This window comes from Maylandia zebra, linkage group LG23 (assembly GCF_041146795.1).
Source record: "Maylandia zebra isolate NMK-2024a linkage group LG23, Mzebra_GT3a, whole genome shotgun sequence".
In the NCBI taxonomy this organism is placed as follows: domain Eukaryota; kingdom Metazoa; phylum Chordata; class Actinopteri; order Cichliformes; family Cichlidae; genus Maylandia; species Maylandia zebra.
Genome location: NC_135188.1, coordinates 47,208,208 through 47,220,949, shown reverse-complemented (window position 1 = coordinate 47,220,949; position 12,742 = coordinate 47,208,208).

The window sequence follows — 12,742 nt, the reverse complement described above, 5'->3', positions numbered from 1 at the left end:
ATGGGGGGATTTTGGGGTCCTCCGGACACCCTGGTGAAGACCCCATGTCGATAGCACCAACGGTTCTGGACTTTTTCAAATGGGTCCAAATCTGACCGAATAAAAAGTTCGAAATTGGAGATAGGAGTGTCGGATCAGGCTGATTCGACCACCACTGTACTCAGCAGGGCCTGCCGCGTCGTTAGACCCCTCACATGGCAGGTGTTGGTGACCTACTATGAGACCAAATAGTTTTGTTCGGTTTACTGATGGGTGCTGAGTGACCCATCGACGGATGCAGAATCCAGCCCCCAGTCCGAGGGTGTGATCCTGGCCGTTCTGGGACTTTCCTTCGTGGAGATAAAGTCAGAGGATGGTTGTTCAGTTTGTCACGTTGTGTCCGGAAGTCTAAGTCTGTGTTCCGAGTGTTCGTAGGTAGGTTATGGGGGCAAAAATATAGATAAAGCCTTGTACACAAAACTACTTTCCCCAGATAATCCAAAACAATAAGAGTAATGCCTTTTAACACATTTTTGTTGGCAGTGTAAGAACAGCTTGGTCTTTGGTTTTTCTGTCTGTTTGGTTTTTAAATGCACAACAAGTGTCACTTTGTCTTTCTCTCTCTCTGAGTGCGCCTAACTTTTTTTGTTATGCGCACCATTAAGAAAATTTGGGCGCACCCAAAGCAGCGTTTAAAGATTTATGGCTGCCTGTCAGAGCACTGGCTATGAATTTCAGATGGATCAGGCCTTAACTTAAAAAAGTTATCAATTGTTCTTTTCCTCTTTTCTCATTACCCACAGTCAGTTATATCCACTTCTGTCGGGCCTAGGCTAGTCACTGATTTCTATAATCCACTCGATTCCGATTCACAAGGTCCAGATTCGATTTGGTGCAATTTTTCCTCAGACAGTCAGAATCTTATCATTCTGATCATATATCAGTACTGACACTAAACTTCATCAGAGATGTGAACATCACAGCACATGCCGACAGAGAGAGAAACAGCTGATCAGCGACCAGCTGAACATCCAGGCCGTGAGGGACAGGAAGTATACTGCTCTGTCCTTCACACTTCTCTGTTACAGCTTTGAGGTTCAGCTGGTCGCTGATCAGCTGTTGGACTCTTTGGTTGTATCCCAGAGGGGCACGTAAGCCCTCATGCCAGGTCAAGGCAGAGTCCATGTGAGGGGTGTTTTTTTTTTTTTTTTTCTTAAAATACCTGTATTTACAGTGGAACCTGTGAACAACATAACTGAGATCACACTTCTTCAAGATCAACTACAACAGAAATCAAATTCACACTTGTCTTAAAGTGGATACAAAAGAAACAAAAATGTCCTACTCTGTTAGTTCTAAGCATAAAGTCAAAAAAAAAGAAAAAAGGACATGATTAGAAAAGGAAATCAACTTGTATGCCTATGCATCCCTGAGAAGGTCTCTTCGCTTTCTCCCAAAGCCCTTGTACGACCTTGCAGGTAGTCTTGCTGCTTTGCATTGTCCAACATACTCCTTGTATGCCACGCCAGTGGAGATTGTTGGATCAAGGTTGATAAATCCCTTTTCCTGCTGTGTCCAGTGTCTGCTGGTTTGAGCGGGCATGTACACAGCTCTCATCTGCAATAGGACAGGTTCCTCATCCTCTTCTAGTACAGGCGCATCCTCTTCCTCCATCACCAGGGGGAGATCTGGAGGCAACTTTTTCTCCGTATGGGGTTTTGGGTTCCCCATTCGATAAAGGATATCGTAGTGGAGCTTATAGAGAGTGAAGCCGAAAACTTTTTCACAGACTGATGTTAAAAGTATCTTGTACTTTTGGAGCTCTGCCTGTGTCATCTTCAGCTCCAGGAGTTGGTCCTTCAGTTTCTCATAGGACACAAAATCCTTATTCATGATAAGTCCCACTGAGCTGACCAGCACCAAGACCTTGTTCCGCGTGTGCTTTTCAATCTTCCCCGGAATCCTCTTCATCACTTGGGGCAGCCATTGCATTCCATGCTCTCTGTACCTTTCAAGGGTCCTGGCATAGCACAGTCCACGGCGCTCCATCTCCATGGCCACATCCCCTACTATGGCCATGGCTTGGGACTCGATGGAAGGCTCCCTGCCGTCATTATGCATCTCTACATAATCCATCAAGTTCCAAGAAGCCCTCCTTGTTCCCTTTATATCACGGTACTTAATGTCCGGGAACCACCTGATCTTCAGCTCAAGGAATCCTGCTCTCAGGCATTCTTGTACATTCTTGCCTTCCCCTTCAACAAGCTTCCTCGCCCGGGCAAAGGTGAATGGGGTCGGGAAGGAGTCTCTGGTGGCCAGGTTCTCCGTCAGTGCAGCCAGATTAATGTGTCCCTTGAGATTCTCTGGGCATTTTTCCCCTTGCAACTCTGAGATGAAGATGCCGTCGTTCCTCCTGAAGAGGTCTTTCAGCAGCAGCTTTACAAGTTCAGGTCCCAGCACGGAAGACTTGCACTTGAGAGTCAATGTGAGAGCAAATAGCCTCTCGATTCTTTTCATCTGGAGTGTGTCCCTTATCCAGTGTGCCAGAGGTGGTGGGCAGTCCTCAATAGCTGCACCAGTTGCTGCACCCAGGCCCATGAAGCCCCTCATGTTGGTTGCACTGAACTCATGCTGCCGAGTACTGTCTGTCCATTTTGTACAAGGGGTGCCCGTATAATGCCTCCTCCAGCGCAAGCTCCAGCTTGAATGTCTTCCACACTGGGAGAAAGCCGCCTTTGCCTATGTGCTTCTCCCCGAGTTGCCGGAGCTGGTCAGCCATATACTTTAGACAGCGAGACAGTATCTCATTCACGCTTGGCTGTTCCCGTTTAAAGGGGACAACGAGGGGGAAGTCCATCAGGCACTTATGCAATTTCCTCAAGTTGAAGAATGAGCATGCAAAAACGTCTGTAAAGTCTGCCAGTTCCTTCCCTTCCATCCCCTTCACGATCTCTATTCTCTGGTTATAATTACCTTCCTGGCCAAGTCCATCATGTGGATGTAGTAGTCCTCAGCTCTGGTGGTCACCGCCTGTGACGTAATTTGGGTGGCCGAGGCCACCAGTGACGATCAAGCCGCTAATGGGGTGCCGGAATGTGGACATATAATGAGTGTGTGGGCTGTCCACGTAAACTTGCCAGAAGGTGACATTAGGCCGAGTGACAATCTCTGCCAAAGCTGGCAAGATGTCCGGTGGGTGCTGGTCGAGTTCTGTCTGCACGTTAACACACTCATGCATGGACATGCACGTGAAGAGCCTAGCTCTGGGTCCAAACATCCTTTCCAGTCCTGCTCTTGACCAGAAAAGTGTGGTGTGAGGGTCCAGTAGTATTAAGTTGCAGGCCACGTACAGAGAACACCGCACAACATCATCAGGGTTAGCCATTTCCCTCAAATGAAAGGGGTTCCTTGTCTTTTGTCAAAATTTGTAGACAAAGAACCAGACTTCCAATGTTGGATGCTCCGGCAACATCCTCTTCGCTTCATCAAGTTTGGAGAGCATGAACGTTCGATCCTGCTCAATACGTTCATGCTCCCTTTGTTTTGAATGATGGTCTTCTGCAGCGTGGGTCTGGTCAGGTCTTCCAGTGGAAGGTCTTTGAGCAACTCAACAAATTTTGTTAAGATGCCATTAACAAGGTCCACCGTGTGCCTTGGTAAATAGTCAGGCATTTTACAGACTCTGTCCACCACCACAAGGGACTTGGGAATTACTATAGCTTCTAACTTGAATCCCCCGTCCAGGTAGGCAAAATCAAAGCCTCTTACCTTTCGCAGCAATTTTAAGCCCTCCACAGACACCTTACTAAGGTCAAAGTGTTTCTTTATGGTGTGCCAGGAGTTTTTCAACTGGTGCATTTTGAAGGGTGCCATGTTCAACCTAGAAAAGGGTATATGCAGGCCTTTCAAGTTTTTTTTAGTTCAACCACCACTCCGTCATAATCAAATTTACTCTGAACAAGTCTCGTGGGATCCTCAACTGTCGTTGCCTGCAATGGAATGAAAATGTTGGGGTCCAGGAGGAAATCCTCAACGCTTTTAGATCTGGCGAAAGCATCCGCCAAACCCTTCATATTTTCAACACCAACGTCCTCCATGGCTGTTGTGTTCTGGAAAGAACAGAAAGTATAATCAGGTAAGTAAAAAAAAAAAAAAAGAAAAAAAAGTGAAACAATGTAATTAAAAAACTGTTAAACCAGGAAAGGCAAAAACAGTGTAATCATGTAAGTAAAACACATTAAAATCAAGTAAGTAAAGAACAGGAAATAGCAATTTGCAACAGTTAAGAATATGCAAAAATATTACCTGTACTGTAAATACAGTCTTTAAAGAGAGCAGATAAAAAGGTTGTGTGTCTTAGTTAACCAAGACGCTGTGGTCAAAAATCCAGAGACACTGCTACTCTGAGTTTCACGGCCAGAATGACTGAGCTGAGCACTGATCCCCTTATATAGGGTCTGTTTGGTAAGTGTAAGAAATCACTTTTGAAAAACTTCCCGGTCAAAAGTTGCCGCCATAGAAAATGAATTGGTATCCCACTGAATGGGTCGTTCAGTGAATGGGCTACTGAACGACACCCACTGAACGACACTCACTAAATAAGCCACTGAACAACCCATTGAATGAACCTGTGAACAATACAGGGAGTGCAGAATTATTAGGCAAATGAGTATTTTGTCCACACCATCCTCTTCATGCATGTTGTCTTACTCCAAGCTGTATAGGCTCGAAAGCCTACTACCAATTAAGCATATTAGGTGATGTGCATCTCTGTAATGAGAAGGGGTGTGGTCTAATGACATCAACACCCTATATCAGGTGTGCATAATTATTAGGCAACGTCCTTTCCTTTGGCAAAATGGGTCAAAAGGAGGACTTGACAGGCTCAGAAAAGTCAAAAACAGTGAGATATCTTGCAGAGGGATGCAGCAGTCTCAAAATTGCAAAGCTTCTGAAGCGTGATCATCGAATAATCAAGCGTTTCATTCAAAATAGTCAACAGGGTCGCAAGAAGCGTGTGGAAGAACCAAGGCGCAAAATAACTGCCCATGAACTGAGAAAAGTCAAGCGTGCAGCTGCCAAGATGCCACTTGCCACCAGTTTGGCCATATTTCAGAGCTGCAACATCACTGGAGTGCCCAAAAGCACAAGGTGTGCAATACTCAGAGACATGGCCAAGGTAAGAAAGGCTGAAAGACGACCACCACTGAACAAGACACACAAGCTGAAACGTCAAGACTGGGCCAAGAAATATCTCAAGACTGATTTTTCTAAGGTTTTATGGACTGATGAAATGAGAGTGAGTCTTGATGGGCCAGATGGATGGGCCCGTGGCTGGATTGGTAAAGGGCAGAGAGCTCCAGTCCCACTCAGACGCCAGCAAGGTGGAGGTGGAGTACTGGTTTGGGCTGGTATCATCAAAGATGAGCTTGTGGGGCCTTTTCAGGTTGAGGATGGAGTCAAGCTCAACTCCCAGTCCTACTGTCAGTTTCTGGAAGACACCTTCTTCAAGCAGTGGTACAGGAAGAAGTCTGCATCCTTCAAGAAAAACATGATTTCCATGCAGGACAATGCTCCATCACACGCGTCCAAGTACTCCACAGCGTGGCTGGCAAGAAAGGGTATAAAAGAAGAAAAACTAATGACATGGCCTCCTTGTTCACATGATCTGAACCCCATTGAGAACCTGTGGTCCATCATCAAATGTGAGATTTACAAGGAGGGAAAACAGTACACCTCTCTGAACAGTGTCTGGGAGGCTGTGGTTGCTGCTGCACGCAATGTTGATGGTGAACAGATCAAAACACTGACAGAATCCATGGATGGCAGGCTTTTGAGTGTCCTTGCAAAGAAAGGTGGCTATATTGGTCGCTGATTTGTTTTTGTTTTGTTTTTGAATGTCAGAAATGTATATTTGTGAATGTGGAGATGTTATATTGGTTTCACTGGTAAAAATAAATAATTGAAATGGGTATATATTTGTTTTTTGTTAAGTTGCCTAATAATAATGCACAGTAATAGTCACCTGCACACACAGATATCCCCCTAAAATAGCTAAAACTAAAAACTACCAAAAACATTCAGCTTTGATATTAATGAGTTTTTTGGGCTCATTGAGAACATGGTTGTTGTTCAATAATAACATTATTCCTCAAAAATACAACTTATTAACAATATTCTACATTTGGACACCACGGCGCCAGCTGCAGGCCCAAGGCTGGAGCCCACCAAAACAACTCCCTGATAACGACTGTGTGATGACTATTCTTCCCGTCCCATGAAGGCCACCTGGGTTGGCTGGCAGACTGTTTACTTAGCCTGATAGAGCGAAGGACACTGTCTCCGCTGAACTCTGGACACGCACACACATACACTTACACTGATAAGCACACACTCATCCCCCCTCCCTTCCAAACGCCTTCGATGCTTGTTTCCTGAAGGGGCAGCACGGCGGGTCTGTGTGCCACGCTGGAATGGTAGCGCTGTGCAGGGTGGCTGCTGTGTTCGCTTCGGATTACTCCTTAACCCCCACCCACCCCTGTGGCTTGTCATGTCTTCACAATGTTGTGCTGTGGACATTTATGTGCTTCTTGTGCAGAGGAGTTTTTTTTGTTTCCTGTTCTCATGCTGTCCTACCATGGAAGCATAGCATGAGTAGGGGTCTCTTTTTTTCCTCTTGTACTTTCCCCAGTGTAGTGTACATTTCAATGTTTTTTTTTCTGATTCTACCAATCTCTGACCTGTATCCCCATGTAATGTTTGTGCTATATGTGTAAGGTCGGGGGGGGTCCTATTTCACTGCAGGGCAACCTGCATGTGACGAATAAAGCTTTGATTGATTGATTGATTGACTTGCCAAATAATTGTGCACTCCCTGTAATTGTTACAATAATTTTACTTTTTTTTTAAAATTTTAACAGGTTCAAGTTAGTGGTGAGCAGCTATAATGCGGAATACTACAACTAGGGTTGCCAACCGTCCCTTAAAAAACGGAATCGTCCCGTATTTAGAAACAAAAGTACACGTCCCGTATTGAGCTAATAAGGGACGCACTTTGTCCCGTAATACAGTGAGAATCAAAAGTAGTCTATAAATGTTAATGGAATTAACGCTTTGTTTGAAAACATAATTCCCAGCCCCTCTCCTGCTTTGTGACCAATGAGCTGACAGCACACTTATGACAATTCGAGTATGACAACTCAGATTACTGCTCATCTCATTGGTCGAGGAAAGGTCGCTTACAGAGAAAATACCGGAAGACAACAGATGACCACAACAAGAAGCATGGCCAACAGGGGAACAAACGCCGACACTGCGGTGCAAGTCTCGGACGACAGTACACCTAAAGCTGGGCAGACACTGTGCGATTTTTTCAGTCACGTTATTCAGCTCCTGCTCAAACTGCACGATTGACTCGCAGGGGTTAGAAGTTCGTAGGTCACGACGCAGGTCTCACACTATACGGCCCGATGCTCTGATGCGACCTGAGTGCTCACACTGTGCCTCCATAAAATGAAGGTTATAGCAGAAAATCTGTCGCTCGCTCTCTCTGTCTTTCACTCACACAGACACACCACCACCATCAACTTTGCTAAATTGCTAATGAAAAACATTGATCAGGCAGCTGTGAATGAGCAGCAGTGTAAATCCAACTATTTTCATGGTTGTTGTGGTCGTGATAATTTTGTGATGCCACATCGAAAAGGCTCGGATGAGCTTTCCAAAGTTCTACAAGTTGTGCCTCCATCACTCGTGTCCAGATCACACGCTGCACTGCTGTGCTGCTCCGTCTTTTTCACCGACGTTTACGTGTTTGCGCGTGCGCAGTGTGAGCGGCTGCGGTGACACCCTCACGAGCGATTGATGATCGGGAGCTGGTCGTGAGGTGTTAATCGCTTCTCGTTACCCCACGTATACTACACGACGCACGATGAAGGCCAAAATCGGGCCGATCACCAAATCGGTCGCACGAATCAAAAATCGGCTCATATTGGGCCAAAATGTTTGTTCCCCTCAGAGAAAGAAAAAAAAAAAAGGCTGCAAAAGTACAGGGAGGAATGGGAAAAGGAAAACACCTAGCTGGAAAAGTGCACGATAACACCTATAAAGCGCACTGCACTGTGTGCCGGCGCACTTTTTCCATAGGCATGCTTCTAGTGGTGGGCACATGAAGAACATGAGGGGCGTGAAAGCTCGGGGAACCCTTAACCAATTTCTTGTCCACCAGGCCACGGCAGAAGCCGTTTTTAAACCCTCTGGTTAAGGTTAATATGGGCATGTGCAGTGAATATCATATGGGCTCAAAATGTGGTCATAAATATTTTGTACTTGTAAAAAAGATTTGTGTGTGGACTTAAAAAAAAAAACAAAACAAAAAAAACAACCCTGCAAGTTACAAGTACGGATTTTGACCCTATTTTTCTTCCCTTCATCTGATTGGTCAATGTCATGTCAATCACAAATGTAACAATCCAATCAGAGAACAGATGGGTTTGGCTGTCGAGGGGCGCTTTTTTTGAACTTTTCATATTCTGTTGCACTGTTTTTACTTGAAGCTCTGCATTCCCAGTGATTGCATTTCCTTTTGTAAGCGTCTGTGGAACAAAAGTCTCTGCATCCGCATTAAGAATTTCAAGGCTGTTTCCCTTTGTTTTAAAATATGATTCCATTCCATTAGATTTCCGTGGAGCGACGCTCCGCATAGTGGATCCAGTTCTCAGCACGTTCACCTTTGCAACAGTTGCAGCTATATCTGCTTCAAGCTGAAGTTGTTCTTTCTTTCTCCTCAATTGTTCCTCTTGTTCTTCAAGAGAGTGTTTTTCTTTCAGCATATGTTGACGTGCAAGCAAGGCGGCCATTTCAGCTTCTGCCCTGAGATGTGCAGATGAAGTAGATGATACTCTTGAGCTGCCTTGATTTGACACACTGTCGGATGGCAACACGTCACCATTAACATCATTCTGAGGATTAAGAGATGATTGAGGTTCTTTTCCAGTGTGCTCTCGAACCTCCATTTCTCCTCCCAGGGAAGTTTCCTGTAACTGTGCTTTGTCAGGTGATGGCCTCCCCGAACATTTATCAGTTTCAGAAAGCCATATGTTAACATCCTCCATAAACCCTTTATTGTATTTAGCGATGCTTGAGAACCATGTATTTTGTTTATCTTTCTCATCAAATGAGATTAGAGAAAGTAAAGATTCATGCAATGCACTGGCATCCTTAAACAGGTGTGTTAACTCAACAAACTGTGATTTGACTCGTGAATGATTTTTATCATCTTTCATTAGCTCTTTAAGAGACATAATAACACTTTTCATTTTGTTTACATGCCTTTTCCAATCTGTTTGGATGGTTTCAATTTTGTTTGCAAGAGCTTTCTCAGTGAGGGAAATTAATCTTTTATCCTTTTCAGTTTTTCCAACAACAGATGCAGCCTGCGATCCACTCATTTTAAGCATTCAACATAAGCAGCATGCCAAAATCCAAAACAAAGGCAACAGCGATTCCTTCAAACTCAGTTGAACGCCTGCAGAGCCACGAGCCACAACACACAACACACAACACACACACACACACCAAATCCAACAGCAAACGTAGCGGTGGGCGTGTCACAAAAACATCTTCGTATGGTCAGAATCCAAACTGCGTTCAAACAAACAACATGCAGCACAAAAACACAGTTTACATACCACCGTCGTCTTCTCCTTATCTGTCAGACTAGCCGATTTTATGGGTGTAGTGGCGGCGGTGTGTGGGCTCGCGTCGGCGTTTATTCAGCGCTGATTGCGGGAGGCTCCATTGCCGTCGCACTTTTTGCTGACAAATATTGGCGACTGTCAAGCCTTTGAGTCGCCGAGCAGCTGAATAGGGGAATAATGTTGACGCGCCCGCTGTTTAAAACGTAAGTCAAAGTTCCAGGTTAAAACTCCTTTATTTGTTATCAAATCCTTAAAATCCGTAGAAAAACAGTGATCAAAACATTCTAAGCTTGAGCGGTCAGCAAAAGTCGACTTCCCCCATCACCCACTCGTTCACAAAAATTCCCTCAGGACGTGAACAGGTGATATAGCAATCACCGACACCACGTGACCCAAAGCTACGCCTATCCACAATACTAGCTCAAGGTCCAGCTGCTGTATGTCAAAGGGGTCAAAGGGAGAGAAAAGAAAAAGAGCTAACTTCACCCAGAAAGATGTAAGAAAAGACAGGACAGGAGAGAAAGAAGAGAGGTTATATCTGTGGACTGTAGGAGATGCTATTTAAATAGGAAATGAGTCGTACACACACAGTCAGTTCACAAGGTTTAATGCTAATGCGCCTGTGCTTACACGTTATTTTAATTATTCTAATTATTAATTCATTTACATTTAAAATGATGATGCTTAGAGTCATTCACTGAACTCAGTCATTATACCAACTTTAAACAGTTTACAGTATACCTTTAGTGTAGGGAATGGAACTCAGCCAAGATAGCTGTGAAACATCAGGTTACATCTTGTTGAGTTTAATCCACAAAGAGTAACAGCATTTAACATTTGTATTCTCATGTACTGATATTACACTCAACAAAAATATAAACGCAACACCTTTGTTACTGCTCCCATTCCCCATGGCATGGACGTAGAGACCTAAAATTCATTCCAGATACACAATATAACCATCCCTCCCAAACAGTGGTCACAAATCAGTCCAAATGTGTGGTAGTGGGCACATCTGCTATATTGAGATAATCCATCCCACCTCACAGGTGTGCCACATCAGGATGCTGATCTGACATCATGAGTAGTGCACAGGTGTACCTCAGACTGCCCACAACAAAAGGCCACCCTGGAATGTGCAGTTTTGTCTCACAGCAAAATGCCACAGATGCCACAAGCAATGAGGGAGCGTGCAATTGGCATGCTGACAGCAGGAATGTCAACCAGATCTGTCGCCCGTGCATTGAATGTTCATTTCTCAACCATAAGCCGTCTCCACAGGCGTTTCAGAGAATATGGCAGCACATCCAACCGGCCTCACAACCGCAGACCTCGTGTAACCACACCAGCCCAGGACCTCCACATCCAGCAGGTTCACCTCCAAGATCGTCTGAGACCAGCCACCCAGACAGCTGCTGGAACAATTGGTTTGCACAACCAAACAATTTCTGCACAAACTGTCAGAAACCGTCTCAGGGACGCTCAACTGCATGCCCGTCGTCCTCATCGGGGTCTTGACCTGACTCCAGCTCGTCGCCGTAACAGACTTGTGTGGGCAAATGCTCACATTCGATGGCGTCTGGCACGTTGGAGAGGTGTGCGCTTCACGGATGAATCATGGTTCACATTGTTCAGGGCAGATGGCAGCTGAGAATGTCCCAGTTCTTGCATGGCCAGCATACTCACCGGACATGTCACCCATTGAGCATGTTTGGGATGTGCTTGACCGGCGTATACGACAGCGTGTACCAGTTCCCACGAATATCCAACAACCTCGCACAGCCATTGAAGTGGAGTGGACCAACATTCCACAGGCCACAATTGACAATCTGATAGACTCCATGCGACGATGTGTTGCACTGCATGAGGCAAATGGTGGTCACACCAGATACTGACCGGTTCTGGGTCCCCAGACCCCCAATAGCGCAAAAAACTGCACATTCCAGGGTGGCCTTTTGTTGTGGGCAGTCTGAGGTACACCTGTGCACTACTCATGATGTCAGATCAGCATCCTGATGTGGCACACCTGTGAGGTGGGATGGATTATCTCAATATAGCAGATGTGCCCACTACCACACATTTGGACTGATTTGTGACCACTGTTTGGGAGGGATGGTTATATTGTGTATCTGGAATGAATTTTAGGTCTCTACGTCCATCCCATGGGGAATGGGAGCAGTAACAGAGGTGTTGCGTTTATATTTTTGTTGAGTGTATATGCCAGTGCATCTCCTATGCTTCTCCAGGACCCCATATCTTCTTGGTGGTCATCAGACTGGGCAGATTCACTGAAGAGGAAAAACAGACGGTGCAAAGGATTCAAAAAATCTTTGGCCACGCAGCAGACAAATACAGCATGGTTCTCTTTACCCATGGGGACCAACTTGAAGGCACCACTATTGAAGAGTTCTTAGAAGGAAGCTCAGACCTTCAGGAACTCGTGGCCAGATGTAACGGTCAGTACCACGTCTTCAACAATAAATTGAAGGAGCACTCTCAGGTTACTGAGCTGATCCAGAAGATCAGAGAGATAGTCCAGAAGAACAGAGGAAGCCACTACACCAACGAGATGTTCCAAAAGGCTAAGAGGGCGATTGAAGAGGACAAACAACGCATCCTGAAAGAGAAAGAAGAAGAAATACAGAAAGAAAAAGTGAAAATGGAGAGAGAAATACGGGAAAGATATGAGAAAGAGATGCAGAAATACAAAAGACAACTCCAGGCTGAGAGAGAGAGGGAGAGGAAGGAGAGACAGGAGGAGAGGAAGAGGGAGAGAGAGGAGATGAATGAGGAGAGAAAGAGAGAGATGGATGAGAGAGAATGGGAGATGAAGAAGTTAAAGATGAAGTGTGAGAGAGAACTGGAGGAAGAAAGACGCAAGATTCAGGCCGGATATGAAAATGAAGCCAGAGATGAAGCTGAGGAGTTTAATCCATTATTTTTTCTGATAGTACCTGCTGAAACCGTACTTAATGTTGGCCATGCAGTGGTTGGAGGAGTTAAAAAATTAGGAACTGGTTTGGGGAAAATGTTAAACTTTCCCCAAACCAGTTCCAAACCACTGA